Source organism: Myotis brandtii, unplaced genomic scaffold (assembly GCF_000412655.1).
Source record: "Myotis brandtii unplaced genomic scaffold, ASM41265v1 scaffold750, whole genome shotgun sequence".
NCBI classification, from domain to species: Eukaryota; Metazoa; Chordata; class Mammalia; order Chiroptera; family Vespertilionidae; genus Myotis; species Myotis brandtii.
In genome coordinates this window covers 947655-957159 of record NW_005370992.1, presented here as the reverse complement: position 1 = coordinate 957159, position 9505 = coordinate 947655, and the positions used below count along the sequence as shown (strand labels likewise).

Genomic DNA, 9505 nt, shown 5'->3' with positions numbered 1-9505 from the left:
ATTCATACTTCTGTTTCCATTATAAGTATTTTCTGGCTGGAGTTAGATATATTTTTAAAACTGCTTTTTGTGTGCAGAAGTTTAGAAATTCAAAAATCCCTTTTCACTTTGACTTCTATCCTTGTTTATTAAAGCTGGATTATTCTTTTAAAAACTTTATTTCTTACTTATCAGTTTATAATCCACTCCATTAAACAGAATTGACATCCAAAAATATCTTGAATATAAGCCTTTTCTACCCTGGATTCCAGTTAAAAAAAAAGGGGGGTGGGGTGGGGGGAGAGACAATGCTTTTAAGAGTTGAGAAACACTGTGTTCTAGCCAAGTGGGTCAATGAGGCATGCCTTTAGATCCTGAGCTGCCTTTTTATTGAACTGAGAAGTCTTTGGAGATTTTCCATAAATCTTTTGAGGTCTCCCAGCCATACTCTGGATTCTCAGATGCCATATTTTGCTAGCAGGATTTATTTGATATTTGCCCTCCCTGAAAAAGACTGCCCCACCCCTGTATTTTTTCTCAAAATTCTAACTTAAACTGAAAACTTTATTTTTAAAATATTATCTCCCCTCCCAAATTTTATCACAAGCAGTGAGTAGAAACCAGAAAAGTCTGTGTAGCTGGATCACTGAGTTTATTTGGTACATTCTCTATTTTCCACATGGCCATCAATGACAGTGTGATCAAACTTTCTGCTACTGTATAAGATGACTGTAATCTCAACTTTCAATAACATTTTTTGTTCAGTCTTTCTTCAAAGCTTTCCCTTGTTGACACTCATCAGGTTCCTTCCCATTGCAGATCCCCAAACCAGCATCACGTTTTAGGTTCTGTTATGGCAGCATCTCAATCATAGCACCCAATTCTGGGCCTCTCTTCAGTGGTTGCAGAGTAACCCAGAATCTTCATTCTTTCTCTGTGGAGTCACCGTTAATCAAGTGGAGGAAAAAGCTATCCACATTCAGGGGATGCTGGTAGCTATACAAATTGTCACACAAAAGTTGCCAACAGACTACGATTCCTATTCCCTTTAATGGGTTCAGCTCCCAGGCAACTCATTTTTACAGAGAGAGACACTAGAGCAGCGGTTCTCAACCTGTGGGTCGCGACCCCTTTGGGGGTCGAACAACCCTTTCACAGGGGTCGCCTAAGACCATCGGAAAACACATATATAATTACATATTGTTTTTGTGATTAATCACTATGCTTTAATTATGTTCAATTTGCAACAATGAAATTGGGGGTCACCACAACATGAGGAACTGTATTAAAGGGTCGGGGCATTAGGAAGGTTGAGAACCACTGCACTAGAGGAAGAGAGCGGAAAGGGGAAGACGTCCAAAACAATGTGCAGGTAAACATAAAACACCCTCAAAAGGCCTCTTCCTTTTGAGTGACAGACATTCTATTTCTCTGTCTTGGGTTCAGTTTTAGGTTGATTTTCTATGGAAAATTTATAGCTGTCTACATAGTCTTCAATACTTTCTCTTGATACTTGGTTCCTCAAATTATACAAATGTAAGGTATTGTTATTATGAGTTATATTATTTCCCAGGGAAGGACAATGAAAAATCCCCTTAAATCTTTAGGCCTTCTGGGAGAAAATATGTTAGAAACTGGCAGAATAAGAGAATCTTAAAAATTATACTTAGTATTTATAGAAGAAAAGAACAACAAATGGAAGAAGAAATTTTAAAAAGTTATAATTATTGACATAACATCTGATAGAGAAATTGAATAATATGCATATTAAGAAAAACAATTGAATAAAGCAAAGCCTATTAAATACTTAAAAGACTAGATTAAGTACATTGGTAAAATGAAGTGAGAGTTCAATGGGTTAAGGACTGAATGTTTTCGAAGGAGGTAGAAGCTGTAAGTGAAGAAAAGTACAGAATGACAAGTGATGGGCAATTAGTGTGTTGGAGGAGCAAAATTAAATGAGGAATTTTGCTTTTGTTTTTATTTTTATTCGGTTGGAGGTTCACTCTGAAGGTCAAATGGGACAAAGTCTGAGGGGAGACTAGAAGAATGTACATATATGCTCAGCTTTCTCTTGATTGTTGATATTTAAGTCAGGATACCATCATTTAAAGGAGTCATTTTTATTATTTAAAAGAAGAAAACATATTTAACAAGTTTTAGTATAGTTTCAGGTTATTTGATATGATCCTGTTTTATCCCATTTAAAATTAAAATGTTACCCCTCAAGAAAACCTTTCTTGGGTTATTGTGAAGGCTTGGTAAATATAATAACAAGCGTATAAAATACATTTATAATATATTGTGAGTCATTACACCTATAGGAAAAATCCGTACATGTAGCAAAGATTTATGTTTCATTGTTTGCTCCATGAGCTTTCACTCAACCTTGGTCCTCATGCAATAAAATACTTTTCTTCAAGTTGTTAGTAGGACACCCAGCTGGTAGTACCCAACAGGATATTGGAAATGCGGAATTAGTTAGGGAGTGGTTTAATCAGGAGATGGAGATTTGAAAGATATTTTAATAATGTTGAACGCTGACACACTGGGAACAGATGTTGTTGCCACAGAATATAAAAGAGAACAGTTTGGCAAAAAGAAATTGGAAATGCTTCCTTTTTCTGAAGCATGAGAATGAGAGGGTTTGCATTGTGGATATTAAACCAAGGAAGTGACTGAAATAAAATGTGATTTACTTTTTTAAATTTAAAAGACTTAGAAATCTACATGGAATACTAAGAACAGTGTGTAATCAACACTAGTAGTCGAGTCATCTAGCTTATTATTATTCATGTTATAGTTTATAGTACACATATAACTGAAAATAGGAATATGTTTTATTTGTAAATTTAGTTTATCGAGAAGATATCTGCTCTCTGTATTCTTTTTATTCTTCAAAAAATATTCTTTATATTCTGGGATTCACCCAGGTGATAAATGTAGCAACATTATTCATTTTCAATGTTGGATAGTTATTACATTTTCTAAAATAGATTATCACCCCTTTATCAATGGACTTTGGATCCTTTTCTATAAATTTGCTAATATAGACTATGTTTTATGAACATTCTGTTGCAGGTGTTATTCAAGGGTTATGAATAGAAACCATTATGTTTACATGGCATGTGCATTTTCAGCTTCACATCATATTGTCAAATAGCTCCCCAAAGCGATTGTACCAGTATTCATCTCAGCCAGCAGTGGTTAAGAGTTCCTGTTATTCCTCATCTTCCTTGACAATGTTGACAGAAATTATATGCTTTTTACCAACTCAATGGATATGATTTTAATTTTCTATGATGATTGAAAGGCTGAACACTTAAAAATGTTTATTAGCATTTTGTATTCTTCAATGAATAATATTTGTTTTTTCATTTTATTTTTTTAATATGTTTTTATTAATTTTAGAGAGAAAGGGAGAGGGAGAGAGAGATAGAAACATCAATGATGATAGAGAATCATTGATCACCTGCCTCCTGCCTACCCACTACTGGGGATTGAGCCCGAAACCCAGGCATGCGCCCTGACAAGGAATTGAACTGTGAAGTCCTAGTTCATAGGTGGATGCTCAATCACGGAGCCACACCAGCTGAGCTCTTTTGTTCATTTTAGTTTGTTTCTTTACATATACATTTGTAAGAATTTTATGTACTTAATCTAAATAATAAACTTGATTAGCATATGATTGAGATTATCTTAATTTTAATGTGATCAAAGATATAAATCTTTTTATGCATTTGCCTCCTTGTGTATTTTTAAGACATTACTTTTAAGAGCAATTTTAGGTTCGCAATAAAATTAATAGGAAAGTACAGAGATATCCCCCCAAAACCCTGCCCCCACACATGAATAACGTCTCCATTCTCAACATCCTGGTACATTTATTACAGTTGATGAACCTACATTTGCACATCATTATCACTCTAAACCCATAGTTTCCATTAGGGTTCACTCTGGTATTATAAATTCTGTAGGCTTGGAAAAATGTAAAGAGACAGCTATCCATCATCATTGTATCTAGAGTTGGCTAGAGTTGTTTATTTCCTTTCTCCCATTTAGAAGGCTAAAACTTGTTATTTTCTATTTCTCTTCCTTCAGATCGCTTAGGCTCTGATACATCCCAAGTTAGTAACTGGTTAATTAGTTTCTCCTGAGGGCAGACCTTGTTAACAACAAGAATGCTCTAATGCAGCAGTTCTCAACCCGTGTGTCAAAACCCCTTTGGGGGCTCGAATGACCCTTTCACAGGGGTCACCTAAGACCATCGGAAAACACATGTATAATTACATATGTTTTTGTGATTAATCACTATGCTTTAATTATGTTCAATTTGTAACAATGAAAGTACATCCTGCATATCAGATATTTACATTATGATTCATAACAGTAGCAAATTTACAGTTATGAAGTAGCAACGGAAATAATTTTATGGTTGGGGGTCACCACAACATGAGGAACTGTATTAAAGGGTCGCGGCATTAGGAAGGTTGAGAATCACTGCTCGAATGTATTTCAAAATGGTTTCTTTCCCCCTCCACTATCCGATGTATTAGATGTTTCTCATTATTTGCTATGACAACCTGGTCAGGCTACAACAGAATTTGGTACTCCTGTGCCTGGCCCCACCCTGGAATTTTTAACTCTCAGACTTGTCCACACCTAGTCAGTTATAAGCAAGTCATCAGTTACAACTCAGGTTTCCTAGCCTGGCACTGGTTCCAGCAGAGGTGTTTGCTCTGCTATGCTGTGATTCTTTGTCTATTATTCTCTCCAATTTGGGGGGCAGCAGTCTACCTTGTGACATCACTTCTCTTATGGATCTAGCAAGAGTTGTTGATTATTGAGTTTTGTCAGTATTTAATTTGTTAGAAAAGAGTGGCAACTTCCAAGCTCTTTACACTTGGAAGCAGAAGCTAAAGTAATACATTTGTGTTAGATATGTATGTATTCAGAAATTGCATGCATGCACACACACATATATACTCTCCCATGTGCACATAGAATATTTAACCATTATTTTATATTAATCTTTTTCTAATTTCTCTAGGTTGGGTAATCTCTTTAAATTATAAAAACAAAAACAAAACAAAACAAAAAACCGAAACTACTATAATTGGTACTATAATGGGAATATGTTGACAGTTCAACCACTATTTGTACTGAGTTAAGAAGTTATTCAGAGCAATATATCTTATGGAATTTATGTAAAACATGGATATATTTAAAAATCTATTTGTGTTTATTTTGAAATGTTTTACATATTATATAGTTATTTTAAAGTATATATTTTTTTCTCTAGAACAATTTTTTAAAATTCTATACAAATCTTTGATCTATGAGATTTTACTATAGATTATTGATTTTTCTGTACTTCAGAGACGTTATCTTGCATTTTCCTATTATTCAGACAGTGGTAAACACATCTACATGTAATAAAAACTGACCAAGGAACAAAAATGAGCATACAAGTTACTGGCACATGCAAATTATTCTAAAGTATATGCGTTTATCAATCTAAATTCCCATTGATTGCAAAAGAGAAAAATACACTCTTACATATACAAAAGTAAACTTTTTATTGACATTATTATTAAAAATATTAGACTCTTATTTTAATAGGGCTATTAAATATCTTTGGTCTAACAAAGCTATAACCTTTTAGTGTCCTAGTATTATAGATTTGTCACTTAACTGTACAGTTCAAGATGAAAGCTGATAAAAATTATGTGTAGACGAAACCACTATTATAACATGTAATATGGTGTCATGAAAAGTATATCTGCTCCAAAATCTCTGTTTGTGTGCTGTGATATAGAAATTCCCCTACATCATCTTTATAGCTTTGGGCACTTGGCAAGTCTCACTGCATTGATAAATGGATAACTGATTTTCCTATAGTAAAGCCTGCTAAGGGAAACTCCATACTGTTTTCCACAGTGGCTGCATTTGACCCAGTGATCTCACCTCTAGATATATATGCTAAGAAACCTGAAACACTCATCAGAAAGGATATATGCACCCCTATGTTCATAGCAGAGCAATTTACAATAGCTAAGATTTGGAAATAGCCTAAGTGGCCATCAGCAGATAAATGGATACAAAAAAACTCTGATGCATTTATATAATGCAATACTACATGGCAGTAAAAAAGAAAGAACTCTTACCATTTTCAACAGCATGGATGAACCTGGAGGGTATTATGCAGAGTGAAATAAACCCGTCAGAGAAAGGTAAGTATCACATGATCTCACTCATATGTGGAATCTAATGAACCAAATAAACTAATGATCAAAAATAGACCCAGAGCCCTAGCTGATGTGGCTCAGTGGATAGACCATCACTCTGTGGACCAAAGGGTCCCAGGTTCAATTCTGGTCAAGGGCACATACCTTGGTTGCAGGCTCCTCCCCAGCCCCGGCTCTGGTGAGGGCGTGTGCAGGAGGCAACCAATCGATGTGTTTCTCTCACATCGATGTTTCTGTCTTTCCCTCTCTCACTCTCTCTAAAAATCAATGGAAAAACATCCTCATAGAAGCATGAACAGACTTTTGAACCTCAGAGGGAAGACTGAGGAGGGTGGGTGGGAAGAGTTCAACCAATGAACTTGTATGCATATATGCATAACCCATGGACACAGACAATGGGGTGGTGAGGGCCTGTGGGGGCGGGATGGGCGTGTGCTGGAAGAGATTAATGGGGAGAAAAAGGAGGACCTATGTAATACTTTCAACAATAAAGTTTTTAAAAATAAAAAAAAATAAAGCCTTCTTGGAAATCATATTATATAAGCACAAAGTATTATTATTTGAAATATTAGGCTTGTGATTTCTAGAAGAGGCATGTACAGTGTTGTTATATAATAGAAACTAGAGGTGCATGAAATTTGTGCATGGGTGGGGTCCCTAGGCCTGGCTGGTGGTCAAGGCCAATCAGGTTCCCCTCCTCCCTGCCTTCCCGCGTCCTCCTTCCCTCACCGCCAGCGTGCCACCACTGCACAGTTCCCCACCTCCCCACCTCCCCACCTCCCTGCCTCCTCCCCTCCTCCTTCCCTTGCCACCCACGTCCACTGCCACCCACCACCCTGGTTCCCTGTCCAAGCCTGGGGCCCAGCCACAATCAGGTGATTTGGACCTGCCAGCTGAGGGGAGGGACCAGGAGGTTGGCTGGCAGGCCCTGATCAGGTGATCGGGGTCTGCTGGCCAGGGTGAGAAATGGGAGGAGGGACCCAGGAGGTGGCTGGCAGCCCTGAGGAGGGAGTCTGCCCTTGGCCCCCTTGGGAAAGGGGCCACATCTGCTGCCACCTACCCCTGGTTCCACATCCCAGCCCGGGGGCCCGGCAGGCCCTGGGAGATGGGGGCCTGCCAGCTGGGGGCAGGCCCCATTGGTGATTGGAGCCTGCAGGCTGGGACAGCTCCTGCATTGAGTGTCTGCCCCCTGGTGGTCATTGTGCATCATAGTGACCGGTCATTTCACCGTAAAGGTCGCTTAGGCTTTTATATATATAGATTATTTGGTATTTCTTATGCATTGTCCAATTGAGTACTCACAGAGCTTTTAGTCACAAGACTTTGATTATATGTAGAAGGAAATAGTGAAAGGAACAATTTCCAAATACACCAGATGCCATAATCTGAAAATGGTCTTTATTACTAACAATGAATTGATCCTTATGTACTTATTTTGAACAACTTATTCTGCCATTTTTGGCTTGTATTAATTTATCCCCATATCACTTAATGAGAATCATCACAACATTTTAATCTTAATGTTAGTTTGTTTGTTTTTAATTAACCTGAAGGTTTGCCAAGGAAAACAAATGGACAAACAACAGGAGAATGTTGTCAACATTGTATCCCAACAGAGAGACTAATACCTTTGAGCCAATGCCAACTATGCTGCCATAAAGACAGTTGGCTTTATGATGGATGAAAATGAATAAAAGTTACTGATAGGTCTTCGTTAAAGGTCACTTTGTATCTACAACATGCGCTTAAATCATTTAAATTGTTGTCTGAAGGCAAAAATGATACCACTCATCTCTTCTCTAAAAAAATTCTTTGATTCTTTATATTCAACTCAACTAAGTAAATTTGGTAGTCAAAATGCAATGCTTTAAGTTAATAACTTGCAACTGTTTTATAATTCTTAGATATTAATATTTACAGTGATGCTTTGCAATATTTTAGTGATAATAGTGAGTTTTATTTTCATCTTCTTGCAGTCATTAGCTATTTCACTTCTTACGACTATAGCATAAAACCTCATTAAATCAAGTTTTTGCCTCTAAATGCCTCTCAAAATTAAACAAAATTTGAAAGACAGCATATTATACATCTTTAATTTATACTTAATCTTAATATGATTTAGTATTGTAGTCTAGGAATCCAGGTGGTTCTTCATTAACTAATACCCAAAACAGTTCTGTAATATGTCCAAGCTTTTTAAGTGCACACACACACACACACACACACACAGTGCCTTACAACTCAATAATATAACCTAAAAATATAGTGAGCAAGCTTTAAAGAAATTTAAATGCCACATTAGAAAATATCCACTTAACACCACAGAAAACAGCATAGGAACAGAAAGCAGTTGAAGCGTATAGAAAAAAAGGAAAATAGAAATCCAAACAAAAGGCACAGATTGTTAGATTCTAGCCATCCTAGCGATGTAAAATGATATCTCATGTGGATTTGATTTATATTTTCCTAATGGTTAATAATGTCAAGCAAATTTTCACGTGCTTACTGGTGATTTGTGTATCTTCCTTGGAGAAATATATATTCAGATAATTGGCCCATTTTTAAAATTGAGTTGGTGTTTTATTATTTTAATACCAGGAGCCCAGTGTGTGATATCACACGGCTCCGCCCACCCAACTGCAGCCCCGCCTTGACACCTGAACCTGTCCACGCAGAGCTCCAGCGCTCCTGGCCCAGCCCCCAAACTCTCTGGCCTTCTCTGGCCACTTCAAGCCCTGACCTCAGTCCCTCCAGTGGCCTGGGGCTGGTCCTGCCTTCTCTGGGCACCTCCCCCCTTCTGCCCCATCTCTGGAGCAACAGGGCAGTTCTGCCCCACCATGGAGCTGGAGGAGAGCGTGGAAGCCTCCTGCCTGCTGTGCTGTGCTCCTTCCCCTGGCAGGTGGCCTCGGGGCGCTCACAGTGCGAGCAGTGGGTGGTGAAGGACTGGTGAGGGGGGCGCTATTGGCTCTCACCCCTGCCCTCACAGGCACGGGATGGTCCCACCTCCTCCGGGCGTCTCCCAGCTTCTGCCTGTCTCCGGAGCAATGCCCCAGCTAATATGCTAATGACCTGGTCATTACCCGTTAAGGCGTCCCGCTCATTAGCATATTAGCTCTTTATTAGTATACTAGAGGCCTGGTGCACAAAAATTTGTGCACTCGGGGGGTGGGGGGCGGCGGAGGGGGGTCCCCCAACCCGGCCTGTGCCCTCTCGCAGTCTGGGACCCCTCGGGAGATAACGACCTGCTGGCTTAGGCCTGCTCCCGGGTGGCAGAGGGC

The 9505-nt window shown here is 38.5% G+C and overlaps 1 long non-coding RNA gene across 1 annotated transcript in view; it reads left to right on the top strand.

Moving 5' to 3' along the window:
• The first annotated feature begins 8620 nt into the window (after positions 1–8620).
• The window catches only part of LOC106724201, a 9527-nt gene continuing 8642 nt past the window's right edge, over positions 8621–9505 (top strand). Inside the window, exon 1 of the long non-coding RNA XR_001359948.1 lies at positions 8621–8630. This is a non-coding gene — a long non-coding RNA (uncharacterized LOC106724201). The remainder of the gene's footprint in view (positions 8631–9505) is intronic.